This window comes from Macrobrachium rosenbergii, chromosome 4, assembly GCF_040412425.1.
Source record: "Macrobrachium rosenbergii isolate ZJJX-2024 chromosome 4, ASM4041242v1, whole genome shotgun sequence".
NCBI lineage: Eukaryota > Metazoa > Arthropoda > Malacostraca > Decapoda > Palaemonidae > Macrobrachium > Macrobrachium rosenbergii.
In genome coordinates, this window is record NC_089744.1 from 21,739,316 (window position 1) to 21,762,853 (window position 23,538).

Below are 23,538 nucleotides of genomic sequence, written 5' to 3' on the forward strand. Positions count from 1 at the left end.
GGGGAGTAACTGATCAGACTGTCTCTCTGCAGTAAGATGTTTCTCGCATAAAGAGGGGAAAATTCATTTGCTATAAACATGAAAACTCTTCTGCATTCTTAAATAAGGAAGTCCTGTGTATCATAAACGGGTCGTTACACTAATTATAAAAAAAAGTCCTAAGTTCGATTATCATGGCTATCATCGTCATAACTTATTAATAACGATGATGATGATGATAGCTGTTACTAATGCTGTTTATTAACACGCAGAACACAGTACTTACAAGCATTAATGGGAAAACTACAATCGTCAATGATGCAGCATCAAAAATTTTAATTTTTTTTTTTTGGGGGGGGGGATCTATTTCAACCGAGGGTTCAAACAGCCTTCACATTAAACTTGGTACGGCATCTAAAAAAAAATTAACTCTTAAGATGCGTATTTGGTGCCGAATTTTTTTTTTAAATGAACTGTTATGATGCGTATTCAACATGACAATTAACATCGGAAAAACATACATTGAAAATATCGGTACAGCAATTAGAAAGAAAGAATATCATTGCCATTCGCAAAATGAAACACAAAATGAAAACAACTGTTCCTTCCCTTGATTTTCTCCTAGTAGCCGAGACTGAAGCCCACAATATTCTACAGTCATTACTACTTCAACTACTATGGCCATTATCTATACTTTAATTGATGCTGCCCCTGTCAATTCATTAATCGTGCCTTTTCACCCGGCAACAAACAGGATTCTTATCCAGAAGTAGCCTTTACAGTGCCTACACTTTCCGGGTGGTTACTGATTAAGAACCTTACAACCATTACACAGCAAAAAAAAAAAAATAAATAAAAAACCTTGGCATTTAGTACTGATAACTGTACAGGACTTGTTCGTGAGGGCAACTGTATATACATCAGTGATATTAACACAATCTATTAGGAAAAACTTCAGCGTACATCTCAAATATATGATAGCCTTATATTTCCCAATGCTACGATCAGATATCGTGGGATGTCACCGCGTTATGGTCTAAATAAACATTAAAACTATAAAACACGCAGCCAATATATAATATATATATATATATATATATATATATATATATATATATATATATATATATATATATATATATATATAGTTATATACATAAGTATATAAACTCTAAATCATCCTACAACTAAGTACCACCAACTGAAACTCTAGTACAAACACAGAAAATTTTTTTGTTGATAAAAATAATAGAATTGCAACGTACCTAACTGTCATATGTGAGAGAGAGAGAGAGAGAGAGAGAGAGAGAGAGAGAGAGAGAGAGAGAGAGAGAGAGAGAGAGAGAGAGAGAGAGAGAGTCAACGAAATGCTGCTACCTATTGAAGCTTGTTACTATTTTTCACACTAATCACAGCTAACAGCATTACAGAATCAATAAACTTCACAGCCTCGCAAGCATCATGAAAATAAAATGCCAAATTAATTCATATTGAGAGATCGCCGGTAAAAAGTATATACATACATAAACACAATATATATATAAATATATATGTATTATACGTTGACGTAGAACCACAAAATTTGGAGTAAAGGGATATATAAATGTTAAAGTTACAACGCCAAACCTATACAGCAGTCACTGCAGGCCACAACAGCCTAACCATGCACTATTGCCAAAGCTGACATTCATTATAAGATCAAAATCCCCAAAAACATCCCCACGACTTCTTCTGCATCGGGCCAAAAAGCTTCATCTGCACACACATACACACAAACACACACACACACAGAGCTCTATCTAAAGGCATCACAGATTTAATTTTTTGATCATTTTTCGAATCCGGGATAGACACGAGACTGTTATTCTCTTTACCTAAGGTCACAGGTCAAACTACAGGTGTTCCATCGTCCAAAGAGAGCCGGCGCGGCGACTGTCCGTGGAAACGCCGCCGTGTGAAATGCACAGTAATTTTTTGATAACAGGATTCGTGGTTTGCGTCCGTGCGCGTCTTCTTTCCGAAACTCCCTCCAAACAGACACTAATGGTGGACTGGAGGGACCGTGGGCCAACTCGGCTCCCGTTGCCTACCTACACACTACAGTTGCCAGCTGCTCATTTCTTTAAAAACTCCCCTAACCATAAGCAATCCATTCATTCATATTTATGAACTGAAATCACCGTGAAACATTATAATACATATTACCAAAAATGTTGCATAACGATACGATGATTTAAAACGTTCAATATTTAAAAGGGCGGAAAATGCCAAACCGGCAACTATGCTGCAGCAATGCTGGACCCGAAACCTGCAACTGTTTGACGCAGAATTTCGATATTTCACTGCAAAGTAAAAGTATTGTATTTGATTTCATGTTTTCACCGCCAAGATCCCCTCCCCTACCAACCTCTCTTATTGATCGCTCGAAAGCAAGCGTGCAAGAACAGCAGCAGACGTACTTCTCGATGGCGTTTAAAGGAACAACAGGGGATTGACTTGACCCGACACCAGAGAGAGAGAGAGAGAGAGAGTGAGAGAGAGAGAGATGAAAGGGGATTGGGGTGCACGATGACAACATCTGGTTAAACATACGACCATGAGAAAAAGGAAGACAACTATACGTACGCACAATCATGCACAAGGTACATACACTTGTAAAAAAAAAGCACGGAGTATAATAATTAGTCTTACAGTCCTAATTCATAGCAAGACTAATTACACCACTTCAACAATCTCTCGGTATGACATCCGTATACTTATACGATAACCTATTTCGAAAATATCTAGTAATCTATTATATTGTATCAGAAATCATTTTGGAAAAACCTACGTAGATAATACAATTACACTCCATGGGTAAGTCATCAATATACTTCAGGAAAGACTGTAAGGCTATTGACTAAGGGTCTCTTGCAGTGTACCAAATTAACTAATGACTCATTGACTATGCAAACCAGCAAGATTTTCAGAAAGGCCTACGGGGGTAGACGCAAGAAGAGCGAATATATTATTAATCCCAGTACCCTTTCGGATAGTTTGTGGAACTCATAAAATTTTGATTAAAATCAATAAGTGTCAGGCTTCAGTAGACCAACCCCACCTCTTAAAATAAAAGTAAGGCTAACCTAACCACAAATTATGTCAGATTAATGTACTCAGTATATGAAAACAACCTTGCATATGAATACAAACAGTAATTAATCAAAACGAGAGGGCTACGAGTTTAATAGGCCTATCCCTCGTGTGAATCAGGGCTTAGTCTAAGACCAGAGACCCGACGTAATCGAAGCGGAGTCCTTTCTCAGTGGTATGCATGTTGTCCTTCCTCCTCTGTATTAAAATTATCTCTCTCTCTCTCTCTCTCTCTCTCTCTCTCTCTCTCTCTCTCTCTCTCTCTCTCTCTCTCTCTCTATTTTACAGTTTCTAATTTACGAAATACTTGCATATTACCTTCTGAATTTCAGAATTTTCTGTCATCAGACTCTACATACACATTGCAAAGAAACGCTACAGGCGGGAGAACTTGGAAACTGAGTCACTGTATATTAAACTGAATCACTGTATATGAAACTGAGTCACTGTAAGTAACGGCATCGATGACCATAGTCTGTTGCAACATCAGTTCACGTGACTCGTGAATCACACTGTATACACACTAAAAAGTAGGAAAAACAGAGACAGGAGGTTGTTCTACCAAGAAAAGGGAAAGTAGAAGAGGAATTTATTAGTCTGGAGGTCAAGGGAAAGAAACACTTACAGGCATTCTTTTTAAAGGTAATTCAGTTTGAATACAGAATTAAAATGAAACTGGTTATCACATCGATTTAGCAGTCTCCTCCACATCGGGCAAAAAGGGCTTATGTTTATAAATCTGTCCCGTACCCACAAGAATTCAAAGGCTACTGGCAGTTTTCAACCTACTTTAATATTTCTTCAATGAAGGCTAGGAGAGGCAATATTTGTTCTTTTCCACCCTAAGCATGAAGAAAAGGCAATGTTAGAAGGAAAAAAAAGATGGGCTTTGCTAGGCCTACACTTCTATTAAGACCTGAAAAACCTACGAAGATCATGCAAATGTTAAGTACCAAATTCCAAAATGAGATGTGGGCGTTGGATTACGTAATTATTCCGTAATTATTCCGTAAGAGTACAAAATAACACAGGGATGTAAATCAAAATACATAAATGTACATATTAATGAATTCGACGCGCACACCATACACATCACTTTAAATAAGCCAACAGTGTTTATCTACAGGTATTATTTTAGATGCAGAGGCAGACGGGGGGGGCAAACTGATGTCTTGTCACCTCTGAGGCTTAAAAATACTGGGATTCAACACCTGTGACAACAACAGATGTTTGCTTCTTCTCTGAAGGACGGATAGTTTTCAGAGTTGCGGAAAACGAACCCAAAGAGAGTGATCCAAAGCTTCGTAGTACATGGAAAGAAACCGTTGTCCCGAGCCTTGGACTCTTGAAGGGTATCGATTTCCACATAGTACGTGAAGGGGAAAGGTATCCTGACAGGTGTTACGAGACCGCTTGACAGTAGAGGCTTTTCATGAGTCTAGTGGAATCTGGGGTGAAGTGGTACCTTCACAAAATATAAAATGACGCTGTTCGCAGGCGGAGAGAGAGAGAGAGAGAGAGAGAGAGAGAGAGAGAGAGAGAGAGAGAGAGAGAGAGAACAGGGCCAATGACCAGACTAAAATCTTTTGATTCAATATTATCGACAAGGAAACAAAACATGAAGTATCTCAAATCAGACCAATATTCTTGACAAGGACCCAAAAGGTTAAAATAAAGCTTGAATAGGCTATATAGCTAAAACCAGATAACTGGGGAGATCTGGACGAAACACCTAATTTCATTAAAGAAACAAATTTAGTCCGGAATTACGAGGTGTCACCGAAACAATCAGAATGTGTCTGGATCCCACATTTAGACTTGTTCACACGTTCAGGAGGTGATGTATAAGTATATGATTAAGGAAAGAAGCGAAGCTAAGTAACGGAAGATGGTAAAGACGATACAGAAGATATAAATATAGACAAGAATGAATGCAAAAACTGACGAGCATAAACATCATGAAATGTAATTTTACGCAGTATATCTCTCGAAATACACACATGTACAAATTACTTACACATGTACGTATACCAAAACGTAAACTATATATGGAAACACGTACACATATATTTAATACATTCTATAACACACGCTGTCTCGACACACACAAAGAATATACCGTCCGAAATCATTTTCCCTGTAAAGTTGGGCGAAACGAGATAAGCAGCTGCTACAGGCAAAGAATGCATGCAAGGAACCTTTGCACGCAACTTCCCTCCGATTTCTATCGATTAAAACGATTGAACCCACACATGTTAACACCGGTTACGTAACCGTCCCGCTGAACTGACACTTACAAGTGAGGAAATCATCGGATTTTAGTCTCACTGGTTATTTATACACGAAGAAGATGAATAGAAATAAAACAGAAAGATAGTAAACGAATGAAAAACTAATGTAAACAAACTGAAACAAAATGTTGTGATAGAATTTTATAGCAGCGTGAGTTACTGCTAGGTCTAAAGAAGTCTCTGCCGGTATTCTCATGACTTAAGCCACACTGAGTCTAAAGAAGTCTCCGCCGGTATTTTCATCACTTGAGCCCCACTGAAAAGTAATTTCACATCATACTTTAAAACCACTACCCTATAACTGTTATGAATATTGAAATGAATAAAATTCACATAGGTGTAAACCACTGAAAGCACCAAACATTCTATTTGGTACTGGACTCATTAACTCGCATTCAAAAGCGATCTTTATCAGTTAGCCACTCCATACAAGAGACATAATGGAAAGCTTCATTGCTAATTTGGATATCTATATCTATACATATATATGTAAATGTGTGTGCGTATGTATGTATATATACTGTATATATACAGAGAGAGAGAGAGAGAGAGAGAGAGAGAGAGAGAGAGAGAGAGAGAGAGAGAGAGAGAGAGCTACAAATTACAGATGAACGTTATATCCACCTCAGCTTTCACTTATAAAAAATGTCTCCTCGGCTATGGATCGAAAGCAGGACGAATAATAATATATCAAATAATTCTGGGAACCCTCGAGAGCCGATTATATGCTTGAAGACACAAGAGATTCTATGTTTTGCTGAAGCGTTGTCTATAAATTTTGGTGAAGCGTTGTCTATACATTTTGCTGCCGCGTTGTCTATACATTTTGGTGAAGCGTTGTCTATACATTTTGGTGAAGCGTTGTCTATAAATTTTGGTGATGCGTTGTCTATGCATTTTGGTGAAGCGGTCTATACATTTTAGCGAAGCGTTGTCTATACATTCTTGGAGGTGAAGCGTTGTCTATACATTTTGGTGATGCGCTGTCTATACATTTTGGTGAAGCGTTGTCTATACGTTTTGGTGAAGCGTTGTCTAAACATTTTGGTGAAGCGTTGTCTATACATTCTTGGAGGTGTAGCATTGTCTATACATTTTGGCGAAGCGTTGTCTATACATTTTGGTGAAGCTTTGTCTATACATTTTGGTGAAGCGTTGTCTATACATTTTGGTGATGCGTTGTCTACACATTTTGGTGATGCGTTGTCTACACATTTTGGTGACGCTTTATCTACACATTTTGGTGAAGCGTTGTCTATACATTTTGGTGAAGAGTTGTCTATACATTTTGGTGAAGCGTTGGCGCTGTCTATACATTTTGGTGAAGCGTTGTCTATACATTTTGGTGAAGCGCTGTCTATACATTTTGGTGAAGCGTTGTCTAAAAATTCTTGGAAAACTGAGGTTTTCAATGAACGTGTATTAAGACGCTGCAGAGAAGCAAAATATCGTGGAGAAACTCAATAAATAGATAAAAATGAGAGAATGCATTTCAAAAATGTCACAACAGACGTCCCAAGTACAAAAGGAATAAAAAAAAATAACTCAAAATAAATGACAGCCAAAACTACTCTAACCGGATAATCAGTTTAATGACAGAGAATGAAAATGATCCAAAATAAATTCTGAAAAGCTTGAATTTATATAAAAAAAAACAAGTACAAAATGCGCCGAAGTTTCTTCGACGCAATCGAGTTTTTTGTACAGCCGCTACAGAGTATAATTAAGGCCACCGAAAATAGATCTATCTTTCAGTGGTCTCGGTATAATGCTGTGGGAGCCGCGGCCTATGAATCTTTAACCTAGGCCCGGTGGTGGCCTATCCCATATCGTTGTCAGAAGCACGATTATGGCCAAATTTAACCTTAAATAAAATTAAAACTACTGAGGCTAGAGGGATGCAATTTGGTATGTTTGATGATTGGGGGGTGGATGGTCAACAATCCAATTTGCAGCCCTCTAGCCTCAACAGTTTTAAAGATCTGAGGGCGGAGAGAAAACTGCGGACAGAAAAAGTGCGGACGGAATAAAGTGCGGACGGACAGACAAAGCCGGCACAATAGTTTTCTTTTACAGAAAACTAAAATACTTTCTTAAAGTGAAATTTTCTCATTCTTTTATGGGGCAATAATGTGAAAAAATACCAGGACAAATTTAGCTAAGAAAAAAAAACTTATGCACATAAATCGCCAATAGAAATTCACCATTCAAGGGTTCTATGAGTCTAGATGTATTACAACATTGACTGCCATGAGATTTAACACTTTTTGGCAAGTATTTTAAAAGTGCTTTTGAAGTTTATCTGAACACAAAGATTAATTATCATTTTTGATTACTGTTCAGAGACAATGCTCTATAAAAAAGAACCCTTCACTTCATCTGACTTATTTATTATTTTTTTTTTTTGGGGGCTTTCACAAACAAGAACCAACCTAATATATAAATAAAACCTCTCTCTCTCTCTCTCTCTCTCTCTCTCTCTCTCTCTCTCTCTCTCTCTCTCTCCGAAACAGATTCCACCTCACTGAAAATATTAATATATTGTAAAAGCAATACCTCCGAAAGTATGGAATTCCTATGATTACAAAAATTATAATACTTTAAATGCTAATGGAATTCTTGGTTTGAGGCCCCGCCTGTATCCACTGAATGAATCCAAAATTACGGCGGAAATGAAATATCATTAGAAAAACAACGGACTGCCATGTTTTCGCGATGAATTATACCGATTTTGTAATTTCTTAATGGTATCATTTAACAGTGTGCATGTTAACCATCTGACTTCTTGTGTATCTGCTTGCATGCAAATGTATCTTGAAATATTGTGGTAATATTAGCTCAAAAGTTATGACATTTAGTAATTTAGCGTCTTGACATGCGCATACACACACACACATGAGAGAGAGAGAGAGAGAGAGAGAGAGAGAGAGAGAGAGAGAGAGAGAGAGAGAGAGAGAGAGAAGCAAAACTTATGTCATATTGTTGTTGCCAAGCAAAAACGAAGTGTTACAATGGAACTAGTGCTAGTTTTCTCACAAATCTTTGTTTGTTTTTTCTCTTTGCAAATCTGACCTTTCACTGTAAAATTATTATTAATAATACAACACTGAATGGTCAAATAATGTCTGAGAAAACTCGTATAACTCTGTCTCTGTCTGTCTGTCTGTCTCTCTCTCTAGGGACCACATTCTGTCAGATTTGTCGAAAATTCTGGGACTGTGTTACCGATCCAAAGGAATCAGGGCTATGCAAATCAGCAAAGCCACGAAACGATCTGGCTAATTTAACTTTCCTGAAGACTCAAAAAAAAAAAAAAAAAAAAAAAAAAACGCGTTATGAAAAATAAACCAACGGTTTTATGGACAGACTGAGCCTGCACAGTCTTGAGCAGTTGCAGTTCCTGCCGGCCCTGAAGACAATCGCATGTTGGAAGATAAGCGCAACTCCGCACGCACCATTTTTACGTGGATCTTGCTCAGGAATTACCAGAAAATGCCTACCGGGGTAATTTTGTCCGGGTAGTAATTACACGAAAGGAGGGGTAACCGGGAAAATGGGAGAGAGAGAGAGAGAGAGAGAGAGAGAGAGAGAGAGAGAGGTATGTATAAGAATCACAGAGGAATAAGCGTTTACCAGAGAAGGTGTACGGTAGGCCTAACTTGATTGAGTTTTCAGCATGACGCAACTACTGTACACCATTTGTAAATTTGGAATCGACTTCCAAGCAGATGATTAAATCTTAAAATTAGGAGTGTAAGTGAAGCTATACGCGCCTCGTTTCACGTTTATTACCCAATGAAAACCAGCACAGGCCCAAAATAATACTGGTTCTGACACACGCCGTCAAGCAGTCAAGGCAGACTCAGGTATCAAACATGACCAGAGATAAACTGAAGAAACACTACTTGCATATCCGCAACAAAAAAAAAATTGCTGAAGGAAACCAATTAACTTCATCTCCAGTAAACAGCGATTTTTTGAAGACGTCTGAACATTCCTTCAAAAGCCAAAGAACAAAAGTAGGATAAAAAATATAACGTTGAGCTTAAAGAGAAAAGAACCACTGTAGCCTCATTTGTCACTGTGCTAAGGAGTGCTCTTAAAATCGACCCAAGATGCTGGTAGAAATTTCCTATTTTCATCTACTGACATTCTTCTTTTCATATGGAAACGTGAATCCCCAATATGACAAAAAAGTTTTAGCAATGACTGCTGTTCTGAATTTGGCCCTAAAACAGTGGACACATTCTGAAACTCTCGAATCTCTTAAGAGTCATTTGAGTGAAACTGTTAGACAAGTTTCTGCTCAAATCCTGAAAGAACTGCTGGGAGGAACTGGTGTTCTGGATGTGAGCTAACTTATCAGACGCTTAAAGAAGCTTTGAAAGGTGTAACAGGAGGAAAACCTCGCAGTTGCACAATGAATCAATTGTTAGGAGAGGGTTGAGGAAAGTAAGCCGGAAGAAAGAGAATATGAACGGAGGTACAGTTAAAGGAATGAAAGGGGTTGCAGCTACGGTCCGAAGGGATGCTTCGAAGAACCTTAATTAATGCCTACAGTGCACCGAATGAGGTGCACTGACGGCACTAACCCCCTACGGGGACTGTTGACATGACAATGTCATTAGGAATGTTGAGACCATTCAGGCAGACTCATAAAATTATTCTGATTCCCGTTCGAAATGTCAGCACAGAGGTGAAAAACATGAAGACCACCGATCAATGATTGAACGAAAAACATTTAGGGACTATGGGCGAAAAAAAAGTGAACAAGTAAAAAATGCGCCGAAGTTTCTTCGGCGCAATCGAGTTTTCTGTACAGCCGCTGCAGCGTATTTTCAAGGCCACCGAAACTGGATCTATCTTTTGGTGGTCTCAGTATAATGCTGTATGAATGCGGCCCATGAAACTTTCACCACGGCCCGGTGGTGACCTGTCCTATATCGTTGCCAGAAGCGCGATTATGGTTAACTTTAACCTCTAATAAAATAAAAACTACCAAGGCGAGAGGGCTGCAATTTGGTATGTTTGATGATTGGAGGGTGGATGATCAACATGCCAATTTGCAGCCCTCTAGCCTCTGTAGTTTTTAAGATCTGAGGGCGGAGAGAAAAAGTGCGGACGGAATAAAGTGCGGGCGGACAGACAAAGCCGGCACAATAGTTTTCTTTTACAGAAAACTAAAAAGCATGAGATATGCGGTACTCGGTGATAAGGAACGGTGAATGGAACTGTGGATGTACGGTGCCACTTGAAAAGCGCAACCGTCTTTGTGTACGAATGTATCGAAAAAAAAAAAAAACATTTTAGTCCTTCATAACAAGAACTGTAGCCCCAAGCCTGCCATTTCATTTACATCTGATGCTATTCATTGAGTAAAAAAACATTACGGTTATCTATGAACAGTTCCTATTCATTCCCCCAAAATAACAACATATTCATTAAAGCTAAACCTTGCTTTGATGATGCATACAAGAATTCTATTCAGAAATTCAGTGCGCAATGCTTTGCTCTTGAAACAAACAACGAAACCTGGATTACACCCCTACATTAACTGCAGATTCCCTGTGCGTTCCAATATCATCAAGTGTTTGACGATAACTCTTCTGCAAATGAGACTTATCACTTCTATATACTGGTGGAAGAAGCGATTAACAGCTCTCCTAGGGCTGGCCCGAAGGATTAGACTTATTTTACGTGGCTAAGAACCAATTGGTTACCTAGCAACGGGACCTACAGCTTATTGTGGAATCCCAGTCACATTATAGCGAGAAATGAATTTCTATCACCAGAAATAAATTCCTCTAATTCTTCATTAGCCGGCCGGAGACTCGAACTCGGGCCAAGCGAGTGCTAGCCGACAACTCTACCGTCTCGCCCAACGAGGAACTAGAAGCGATTAGAGTTGGCAGTGTTATAAACCGAACGCTGAAACTAACCTAGTGACTGACGTGCTTACGTGTCACGTCTTCTACAAGTAGCATCATTGGGGTTCAGTCAATAATAAAAATCTCCTTGTAAGTGGAGACACTGGTGATAATCACTGGAAATGATCCCGTACTTTGAAAATGAATTTCATTATCATCATTTCCTTTGCTGTACAAATGCACTGATGATCTGTCATGTTTAATATACGAAATAACGTTGTAGTAATTTTTTTTATCATAGGCTAATGGCTCGCATTTAATTTGCCGAATGCAAGTTTTAATCATTCAAAATATGCCTGCTAATTTTGCCTTTTGAAAATATATCGCTACCGCTTAATGAATGTTATTTCTTAATAAATGTGGTATATATAATCGTCTGCAATTGTTTATTTTTCATCTATAAATATCTCCATATCATATCCCGATCTATAGGTTGATAGACAGCATATGCTCATCATGACATAAAATTAATGATTATCGTTCATGTCAGGTTGGGAAACAAATAAATGCGAGTATGTATGTATGTATGTATGTATGTATGTATGTATGTATGTGTGTGTGTGTCTCTCAGTTTGTAAATATTCATGTGCGCCGTTTTTCATTAGGAGTCGATTTCTCCACCCACGCTGAGATCAACTACAGGTAGTCACTTTGAATCCACCCCCTCCCCCACCCCTCACCACTCAACCCTTGATTAGTATAATTTACTGTTTTTGGCTTATGGTGTACTATTTGCCTATTAGCCTAATTTATTGTGCACTGCCTTCCAGAAACGGCTAGAATGAAATCATTAATAATGGCTGATATTCACACAAAACTATTGGAGAAATTCCTTCTTAAATACTGTTTAAAAAAGAACTGGCAAAAACAAAAACTAACAAACTATTAAAATATGACTAGTTAACATTTATTCATCTCGTAAGTCTTGATGTAACCTGTAGGAGGCATCTGACTTACATAAAAATATTACAAAAATACATTCGGTGACGAATTCCAACTCAGAGAAAACGGGACTTGACCGACACTAACGCAGGGGACACTAAAGAATAAAGAGAAGGGGTAAGCTTGACTCCCACACACTTCGCACAAAAGAAACCGCGCATGCGTCGTCTCTCCCGATAAAAAGTGTCGTGCCCTTGGTTAGCGGCCATTCCGATCCCGACCTCGGTGAAACGCGCAAGGACTACCTACTTCTGTACCTTTTAAGGGCTTGCACGAGAGAGAGAGATTTTTTTTCGAGAAGCACTTCGTTATATTCGGTAAGTAATAAACTTGTATTTTTTAGTACTGCCGTTTTAGATTTATTATAGTCGTGATACTGTTTTTTTTCTAATTTAGGTGAAAATTTAAGAATTACGTACACGCTAAGTGTTAAACTTCTGGAGAGAGAGAGAGAGGAAATGTAAAGACAATGAGATGGAGACACATTTAAAAGGTGGTCACAACATCTAGGTAATTGAGAGAGAGAGAGAGAGAGAGAGAGAGAGAGAGAGAGAGAGAGAGAGAGAGAGAGAGAGAGAGAGAGTCTTTGTGATGAATTTTATCAAACATAATTGGACGATGTATGAAAACTCTGAATTAAAATTACGAGAAAGAATTCCCCCTCTATTAGGAAATAAGCCTCATATCAAACGTTGGAAATAAATTTCTTTCGTTGTTCTATTCAGTTCTCTTCATATTCAATGCGCCGTTTTGTCCCGCATTTTTGTATGTGATATATATATATATATATATATATATATATATATATATATATATATATATATATATATATATATATATATATATATATATATCTGTACACACACATATATATATATATATATATATATATATATATATATATATATATATATATATTATATATACGAATATTTGCCATTTACACACTCGTCACTTCTTGTTCTCGCAAATACTAAGCCACAAGAGAGAGAGAGAGAGAGAGAGAGAGAGAGAGAGAGAGAGAGAGAGAGAGAGAGATTTGCATGGCAATTCATCGTCCTTACCTACTAAAGGATTGAAGGAAAAAAGAGTGGAGATAAAATAAGAATGAAAAAATATTTTTTTTTAAGTTTCAATACAAACCTACGATTACCTCGACCACAGACCTATAACACCCAGTACTATAGACCATAGACCTATGACACCAAATACTATAGACCACAGGCCTATAACACCAAGTACAATAGACCATAGACCTATAACACCAAGCATAGACCACAGACTTATAACACCAAGTACTACAGACCATAGACCTATAACACCAAGTACTATAGACCATAGACTTATAACACCAAGTACTATAGACCATAGTACCAAGTACTATAGACCATATAGTTCTTCGCTGGGTGACCGGGTTCCGTTCTCAGCTACCACTCTGTTGGTCGCGAGTTCGAATCTCCGACCGGCCAGTGAAGAACAAGAGGAATTTGTTTCTGGTGATAGAAATTCATTTCTCGCTATAATGTGGTTCGGATTCCACAATAAGCTGTAGGTCCCGTTGCTAGGTAATCAATTGGTTCTTAGCCACGTAAAAATAAATCTAATCCTTCGGGCCAGCCCTAGGAGAGCTGTTAATCAGCTCGGTGGTCTGGTTAAACTAAGATATCCTTAACTTTTTTAACTAGCTATAGACCACAGACCTATAACACCTAGTACTATAGACCATAGACCTATAACACCAAGTACTATAGACCACAGACCAAATATGGAACGTGATGAATATATCAATAAAGACAAAATCCACGAAGAAAAGGGAAACGATGGAGTACTGCAAGGCCTTTCGACTTCTTGTCCTTTACTTAGCAGACTGCTAAGTAAAAGACATGAAGTCGAAAGGCCTTACAGTACCTCCATTGCTTCCCTTTCCTTCGTGGATTTTGTCTTTTATATATATATATATATATATATATATATATATATATATATATATATGTGTGTGTGTGTGTGTGTGTGTGTGTGTGTAGTTGGAAATATGTTTACAGTTCATCCACCTCGAACCTAATGCACCTTTTCAAGATTGCACAATTGAGCTCCTGCCTTTTAAAAGATCGCAAAAAACACACCGCCGAAATCTTCGAAAGATCGCGAAATGCAGTACCGAACTTTTTGCCGATAATCATATAGATCGCATGACACAAATGTTTTTAATATTGCAGAGTATGACACCGACCTTTTTCAGGATCGTACAATATAAGAACAACTTTTTTTTTTATTTAGATAGCGTAATGTGGCACTGGCCTTTATAAGATCGCAGAATGTAACACTGGCCTTTTTAAAGATCGTAGCATATAACATCGACCTTTTTAAAGATCCCAGAATATGACACCGACCTTTACGAAGGTCGCAGAATATAGCATCGACCTTTACAAAGATGGCAGAGCACAGCGCCGACCTTTTTAAAGATCGAAAAATATAACACCGACCTTTATAAAGATTGCAGAATATAGGACTGACCTTTTAGAGATCGCACAATATGGCATAAAACATTTTTTATGAACTACACAATATAACACCGACCTTTTTAAAGATGGAAGACTCTAACACCGACCTTTTTAAAGATGGAAGAATCTAACGCCGACCTTTTTTAAAGATGAAGAATCTAACACCGACCTTTTAAAGATGGAAGAATCTAACACCGACCTTTTTAAAGATGAAAGAATCTAACACCGACCTTTTTAGTGACCGCAAAATTTAGCACCGGCCTTTTAAGGGTCGCTGACACTGACCTTTTTCAAAGTTCGCAGAATATTACACTGACCATTTCACGTATCGCATAATGGCAATACCAGACACCTCATTTGATTGATCACAAGAAAATTATTATATATTATCATCCGTTGTATCACTCAGTTTTGTGAGCATAAAGTAAACAAGTGAAAAATGCGCCGAAGTTTCTACAGCGCAATCGAGTTTTCTGTACATCGAATAATCGAGCCCACAGAAAAAAAATCTATCTTTCGGTGGTCTCGGAATAATGCTGTATGAGCCGTGGCCCATGAAACTTAAACCACGGTCCGGTGGTGGCCTGTCCTATATCGTTGCCAGATGCACGATTATGGCTAACTTTAACCTTAACTAAAATAAAAACTACTGAGGCTTGAGGGCTGCAATTTGGTATGTTTGATGATTGGAGGGTGGATGATCAACATACCAATTTGCAGCCCTCTAGCCTCAGTAGATTTTAAGATTTGAGGTCGGACAAAAAAAGTGCGGACGGAGAGACTAAGCCGGCACAAAAGTTTTCTTTTTTTTTGGAAAACTAAAACGTCTAACATACTCTGGTAAAAAGAAAGTGTCATAACACGCTCAGGAGAAATGACAAACATAGAATATATTCGGGAGACAATATATTAAAATTCCTCTCAAGAACAAAAAGGTCTCTCGCATGTACTGAGGTTCTTTTAATTACTGCAGTTTCTGCTTGGTTAATTAACGGTTCACATCTTTCCATGCAAAATTATTAATTTTTACTCACAGAATTTTCCAACTCTGTACCTGGGACGCTTGTGAATGAATGATTTATCACTACCACAGAATTTTGAGCGTTATTCCAAATGCGTAAGGTAATTGGTCTCTTTAATACTGATAGAGTATCCATTAGTGTTTCCATCACTCGATACATTATTTTGCAACAATCACAATCACCAGAGTTTTTAAACAGACTTCTGTCTGGTGATGCAAAGAAAAATACGACTGCAGGGATGACTTGAAAGTCATATCTTTACAAAAAGTCAGCGTTTCCCGTGAAATGATGGCTACAATTGTCTCTAATTTTACTCTTCCAAAATTATTTAATTCAGAATAATTTAACCGAGTTACAGAATGTTACGTCAAAACAACTGAACAAAGAAAGTTGGCAGCAACTGACTGAAATGTGCAGACTCAGGGTTTCTCTGGAACCTAGAGAATGAAAAATCTTAAAAGTATTGGAACCCGTTCCAGATCAAAATACAATTTTCAGTGATAGGACGTGACTCAATAAAATTCTCCTTTACATGAGGCACCTCTCATAGTGTCCACAGACCTGGGCATTGGTGTGTCTACCTCATAAGTAGAACTGAAAACAAATCTGGCGATGCAGGCCAGATATCTGTTGGAGGTTTGGGAGCTTGGTGGTTACGGTATGGCGCCTCCAAGGGAGTCTGCATTTGGTTTCCCTTCTCGGGTTGCTCCAAACCGTCTCTGTACTTCAGTAGTATCTGGGTGTGTAAAAAGGTAAAACTAGGCCTATCCTGGAATGCTACACGCCAGGGTTGGAGACTTTAGGTCGACTGATCTCAAATAGACCGTCAGGAGTAAAGTAGATATCGAGTCTAGACCTCAACAAGTTTCTGTATAGTTATGAGGTCTTTCACCTCTCCCAACCGCCGAATTTTGGCTCAGAGACCTCGGTTTACGTGGAATAGAGGATGACCTTCATCTAGATTGGCCATCCCAGGTCAGATCACGGAGGAATGACTCCCTTCCTCGGGAGTAGCTCCAAAGCTGCAAGTTGGAAGAAGGTTCGTCCCACGCTAGGGTAAGAAAATAAGAGCCCCATCCTTCAGTTGGTCTTCTACTGGGAGAGGAACTCCTGCGAAGGTTTACAATTTGACCTTAATAAATAAAGGGACAGCCAGCCATCCACCATTAGAGAATTAGGTCAGGTTCTCTGGGAAGGATGGGACAGGATACCACCTGCTGAGAACCTTGTACAGGTGTTATTGCTGCTCGCAGAGGTCATACCCGCTACTGACTCTGTAGATATGTAAATAAAGGCTATAATTATTTATGTACATGTGTTTGACTTGCTGATATGTCCGAGAAAAAGGTTCAGATGTGAGATACGAAAGGAAGTGAACATTACGTTTCTCCTGCTAATTTTAGTGTATACCGGTTTGTTTGCGACTAACGTGTCGTTAGTATTGAAATTTAAAGTGTAATTTCGTTTCCTAATTCATGAAACATACCTTCATCCATGGGAAATTTTTCTGTAGCACAAGATTACTACCAGCTTTGTGACTGGACCATTCTATTCCAATTTGCTCGTCTAAAAATGCATGTGACAACCATTTTGGCGATTAGTGTATACAACAACCGGCAATTAACCACAGAATTAAAAAATGAAACTGGTCACAACGACGAGAAGATGAAACACGATAAGAAACTGGTAATATTGCTTTAAGGTGTCAGCAACGTTTGATCAAAGTCTGAAATCCTGCCCCAGTATTCTGAAGTTGAAGTCAGGCAATAAATTGCGTTTCCAAACATCACTGAGAAATTCGCAGATCCCTCGAATGACGACGTAATGACTGTTTTCACATTAACTCAGAACCATTGGTGATTCATGAGAGCTCCCGGCTGATTTTGCAGGGACCTCTTTGACTTGCCAGTTACCTACATCTATAAAAACACACACTCATATATGTACAGTATATGTATGTACAAACATATAATATATATATATATATATATATATATATATATATATATATATATATATATATATATATATATATATATATATATATATATATAAATAAAGAAAGCCCATAAAACACTATTTAAACGTTTAAATAGTGTTTTATGGGCCTTCTTATATTCATATTACACTGTGGTATTACAGGAAAAGACATTCATATATATATATATATATATATATATATATATATATATATATATATATATATATATATACATATATTTACATATATATTATACAGTATGTATATATATATATGTGTGTGTGTGTGTATACAGCTCTTCGTTAGGTGAGTCGGTAGAGCCGTGGACTGGCACTCGCTGGGCCGAAGTTCGATTTTCCGGCCGGCTGATGAAGAGTTATTGGAATTTATTTCTGGTGATAGAAATTCATTTCTCGCTATAATGTGGTTTGCATTCCACAATAAGCTGTAGGTCCCGTTGCTAAGTAACCAATTTGTTCTTAGCCACGCAAAATAAGTCTAATCCTTCGGGCCAGCCCTAGGAGAGCTGTTAATCAGCTCAGTGGTCTGGTAAAACTAAGGCATACTTAACTTATACATACTAATGCTCATGACTTCTTAAAAAATAAAAGCATCTTTGCATCGGTACCTGTTCCAAATTGCATACAATGACTGACATATCCTAATAGCTTCCAAGTATAAAATGAAGTATTTTCCTTACAAAATTCTTAGTTATTAGATGAATTAAGGTGTAACCCGATAACGTATTTTTATTACACATTGTCACGGTTACTACCTATAAAAATAAAATACGAATAAACAATTTCCACCTTTTATCACTCTCGCTTAGGCAAAGATCGAAGGGCGCTCAATTACAGTACGTCTCTCCAAGAACGAAACTGTCACTGTGAACCGCAATTATCCACGCGTTGTCGAAAAAGATATTGACCTGTTGTGAAGAAGAAAAAAAAAAGCTGTTAAAAAAAAAAAACTCGACTAGATCTTTGCTGTACAGAGATTACTTGACATTCTGTGAGGAACTGAAGTTAGAGAAAATTTAAAACTACTGTACATTACGAAAGTTATTCGGGATGGCTTCAGAAAACGCTGCGACAGTTTGAGTACATATGTGACAGCGTTTTAGTATTTATTAATAATCAAGGACAATACGTCACAAAATGGATCTACCTTTCGGTGTTCTCGGTATAATGCTGTATGAGCCGGGGCCCATGAAACTTTAACCACGGCCCGGTGGTTGCCTATCCTATGTCGTTGCCAGAAGCACGATTATGGCTAGCTTTAACCTTAAATAAAATAAAAACCACTGAGGCTAGAGGCCTGTAACTTGCTATGTTCGATGATTGGAGGGTGGATGATCAACATACCAATTTGCAGCCCTATAGCCTCAGTAGTTTTTAAGATGTGAGGGCGGACAGAAAAAGTGCGGAAAATTAAAGTTCAGACGACAGACAAAGCCGGCACAATAGTTTTCTTTTGCAGAAAACTAAAAATCATCCTTTATTAAGCAATTCGCTTTTTCGTCTGAACATACTGTACATGACCCATAAATCTATCGAATAAAGTAAATAAAAATATAAAACTAAAGCATCACCCACTATTAACAAGATTACGCAAGAAACGCGAAGCTACGGAATACGTTTATAAACAAGAAAGCATATTACAAAGTCACCTGAGTAAATTCTCATAATATATATGATGCTCAAATCGTAGGTTTTTTCATCCTTTCTGAAAAAAAATGAAAACATAAACAAAGAATCGTGGATTTACAAGCAACAGTCAAGGGATTAATTATAAGGACTTGCTCAGAGAGGACACTCAAGACAATACTTCTAATCAGTGACCCTTCCTTGAATTCCCTATAACTGTAGAGTGACGTCGTCTCTTTTCTGCATTTATTATATTGGTCAGTGTTGTATGGAGATCAGAAGTAAGCGCTTTGCTCCGTCAGATGACTGAAGTTTTCCATATATCACTATGGACTGAATGTTTTAACTGTTTCCATTTTCCTTGATTCTTATAATTCTTCAGTTTTGAAGAGGTGTGTCTATCAATTCCTCCCCCCACCCCCCACTCACATTCCACCCCACACCCTCTTTTATATGTTGTTTTGAGTTTAAACTGTTTTTTAAAAGTGACGGCCGGTACGAAAGGAGATTCTGGGAGCCGCCATCATCAGGACACAAAATCTGAGATCTCGGACCCACTTAACTTTGAAACCCATTCTTAAATAAGTGTTTCAGCGAATCTGGAACTATTTCTAAACCTGCATGCTTTGCAATTCTGCCCTACTCCTACGAAGTCCCCCATCGATGTATATATGAATATGAACAAAGTTACAGCCACGAAGGAAAAGTGAAACACTTGAGTATCTCAAGTGTTTCACTTTTTCTTCGTGGCTGTAACTTTGTTCGTATAATCATCACATTTTTACCTTTTTCGTGATTTAAAATCAAACATATATATATATATATATATATATATATATATATATATATATATATATATATATATATATATATAGAGAGAGAGAGAGAGAGAGAGAGAGAGAGAGAGAGAGAGAGAGAGAGAGAGTGAGAGAGAGAGAGATACAGCGGAGCTAAACGCCTGAGGAGGAGCAGTCTGCGTTATCCTAACATTATTGGTCTTTGTTGACTACGAAGCTTGGCGTTACTTCTGTTCAAAGATAATCTCACTCTATTTTTTTATTTTTTTTTAAGAATCAAAAGTCCGCAGTGAATCGGAAATTTCGTAGCACTCGACGACTCATTTATAAAAAATCTAGGAGTACAACGACGTAACGACACCTACTAACGAAAATACAAAGAAAATGACACTAAGGGTACTTATCTCGCCAGATATAAAGGAGAGGAGCAAATGCGTTCCTGCTGTCTTCTGAATTTCAGGTGTATTGGCTTTAGCTTTCTGTAAAAGAAAACTATTGTTCCGGCTTTGTCTGTCTGTCCGCACTTTGTTCTGTCCGCACTCTTTTCTGTCCGTCCTCAGATCTTAAAAACTACCGAGGCTAAAGGGCTGCGAATTAGTATGGTGATCATCCACCCTCCAATCATCAAACACACCAAAATACAGCCCTCTAGCCTCAAGTAGTTTTTATTTCATTTAGGGTCAAAGTTAGCCATAATCGTGCTTCTGGCAACGATTAGGCCATGCCACCACCGGGCCGTGGTTAAATTTTCATAGGCCGCGGCTCATACAGCATTATACCGAGGCCACCGAAAGATAGATCTATTTTCGGAGACCTTGATTACAAGCTGTACAGAAAACTCCATTGCGCCGAAAAAACTTCGGCACATTTTAACTTGTTTTTTCTATTCCCTCACATTTATATATTTATGACGTTTTCCTACAACTTTCTCTCTCTCTCTCTCTCTCTCTCTCTCTCTCTCTCTCTCTCTCTCTCTCTCTCTCTCTCTCTGTGCAGGCTGATTTCCCCTTTAGAGCTCTCTTGGGTCTATAGTCTGTCGACTCCATCAATAAAGGTTTTCAGATGAAGATTTAAAGAAAGACAGAAAGCTAAATTCGAAACCTAAGACCTACGCCACATCTGACCCACAATATCATAATCGCTGCTGCAGAGTAGCACAGCATAGCTACAGTATAGCCACTCTTTGCGATATGAGTCTAACGGTCTGTTATTATATATCTATCCTGAAACCGCAGAAGATCAGAAACCTTATCAGTGTTTATCGATCATTCGCTCTGGTGTTCAAGGGCGGTTGCTTACGTGTGAATAAATCTCGGGCAAATGGACGAAAAGAAAAAGTAGAAAGACTGAATATCGTAGAATTTACTGAGGCATTCGCTATTTTACTTTTTACGCCTACAGTTCTTGGTCCGTAGTAAGAAACCTAGGCAACCAAACGCCTGTTGGAGAGCACTGAATATCTTAAATACCTAAAAATACCTATTGTTTTTTTTTTTTTTTTACACTGGATAACATACTGACATGTACTTCACACTGTTGCCAACCCCATGGTAACCATGGCTCCTTCTTCCAGCACAATGCGGGACGTGACTGCGATCGAAAGCCAGCCCTTCAAACACTAATAAATATATAAATATAAATATATACATATGTTACAGGGAATATGTGAAATGTCCAGATCGCTTAGGAACACTTGATCCCCGAGGGCTAGAACGAAACACGGCGAAACGGTGATTCATCTACACTGTTTCGCCGTGTTTAGTACTAGGCCCTGGGGGGTCAAATGTGTTTTGCTGTGTTTAGTACTAGCCCCTGGGGCATCAAATGCACTTAGGGACATTTGATCCCCCAGGGGATAGTAGCAGACACGGCAAAATACATTTGAGCCCCAAGGGGATAGTACTAAACAAGGCGAAACAGTGTAGATGAGTCACTGTTTCGCCGTGTTTAGTACTAGCCCTCGGGGATCAAATGTATCTAAGCGAATTGGTCATTTCACATATTCCCTGCAACATATATATACATGTAAATAATCTTGCAATCAACATTAAAGGATAATGAGTCGGATCTGAGTCAATCTGCCCGGTGGTCATGACTCGGGATAAAACAGCAATTTATAATTGTAACCCTCACAGTAAACAGAACTCACGCCAACAGAAAAACGTAAAGATTCTCTGCACAATATATACCATGACTAAATGCCTCGCAACTACCATAACAATAAATACAATACGGATATGCATTTGTATTTGCTGGGAGAGTCAAATGCTAACGGCCATATCACATTACGCCAAGGATGCTATAGAAACTGTACTGTATTGTCCTCAAAAGGAAAACTGCAGTATCTGCAAAATTTTCGAAATTGAGATATGCCACCTATTGGGCTAGTGAAACGCTAATACACAAGTTACTGCAGTTTCAGAATGATTCTTCAATGCCTTATTTATGGGGTCCCATGTGCAGTATCTGCAAAATCAGTAATAAGGCAAGGGAAAACTGCAGTATCCACCATTTCTCTCAGTTTTGCATTTTTGCAGATTCTGCAGTCTTCCATTTTAGGGCAGTGTACTGTACCTTCCTTATTCTGTGGACAGCAGAATGGCCACAAATGAAATATTTTTAACGGCACAGCAAAGAAAAGATTGGGAAATACTGTACGAAATTAGCTGGATGTTCTTGGTAACTGCGCTGAAGATTAGTTATTCGTGATTCGCTGTTGTCTTCATAGCGGAGGCCTGCAGTTTTCTGAGCATCCCTATTGTGTGTGTGTTTAGGACTTTCCGGAGTTATTTGCTTTAAAGGGAAAATTAATATGATACATATATAAATGTGTATATATAATGTATGTGTATATATATATAATATATATATGTATATATTACTTAAAGGACCTCATTCAAACTGGATGGTACCATCCAGTTTGAATGAGGTCCTTTAGTAATTCTACTAATGCACAGAACAATTGTGTATGTGATAAAGTTAATATGTATATATATATATATATATATATATATATATGTATATGTATATATATATATATATATATATATATATATATATATATATATATATATATATATAACGGCATACTCACAGCCACCGATGCTCGTGTTATTTCTGATCCTTTTCATTAGTGCTACCTTTAAATCTTGCTTTATACTCTGCTAAGTGATAAAGGCCTGTTCGTGTTTGGCCAAACTTGCTCTCTCTCTCGCTCTCTCTCTCTCTCTCCCTTCACCAAACAGACCATTAATTGGGTTTTAGGCTCACGGCCCGCATACTCTTTCTTTGAGAGCTATGGCAACCACAAGAATTAGAAA

The 23,538-nt window shown here is 38.1% G+C and overlaps 2 protein-coding genes across 5 annotated transcripts in view; one reads left to right on the plus strand and one right to left on the minus strand.

The window, feature by feature from the left end:
- Window positions 1-23,538, minus strand: part of LOC136831188 (carbohydrate sulfotransferase 11-like) — a 139,346-nt gene that overhangs the window by 64,759 nt on the left and 51,049 nt on the right. For 3 of the 4 annotated variants that reach the window (XR_010850795.1, XM_067091194.1, XM_067091175.1), the window contains exon 1: window positions 1,854-2,032. The exons of the other annotated variant lie outside the window; for it this stretch is intronic. The gene's annotated coding sequence lies outside the window, so the exon portion shown is untranslated. Of the gene's footprint in view, window positions 1-1,853; window positions 2,033-23,538 lie in introns of those variants that run through there. 4 annotated transcript variants of the gene reach the window in all.
- LOC136831204 (uncharacterized) overlaps window positions 12,468-23,538 on the plus strand; it is a 68,888-nt gene continuing 57,817 nt past the window's right edge. Inside the window, exon 1 of the mRNA XM_067091209.1 lies at window positions 12,468-12,588. The gene's annotated coding sequence lies outside the window, so the exon portion shown is untranslated. The remainder of the gene's footprint in view (window positions 12,589-23,538) is intronic.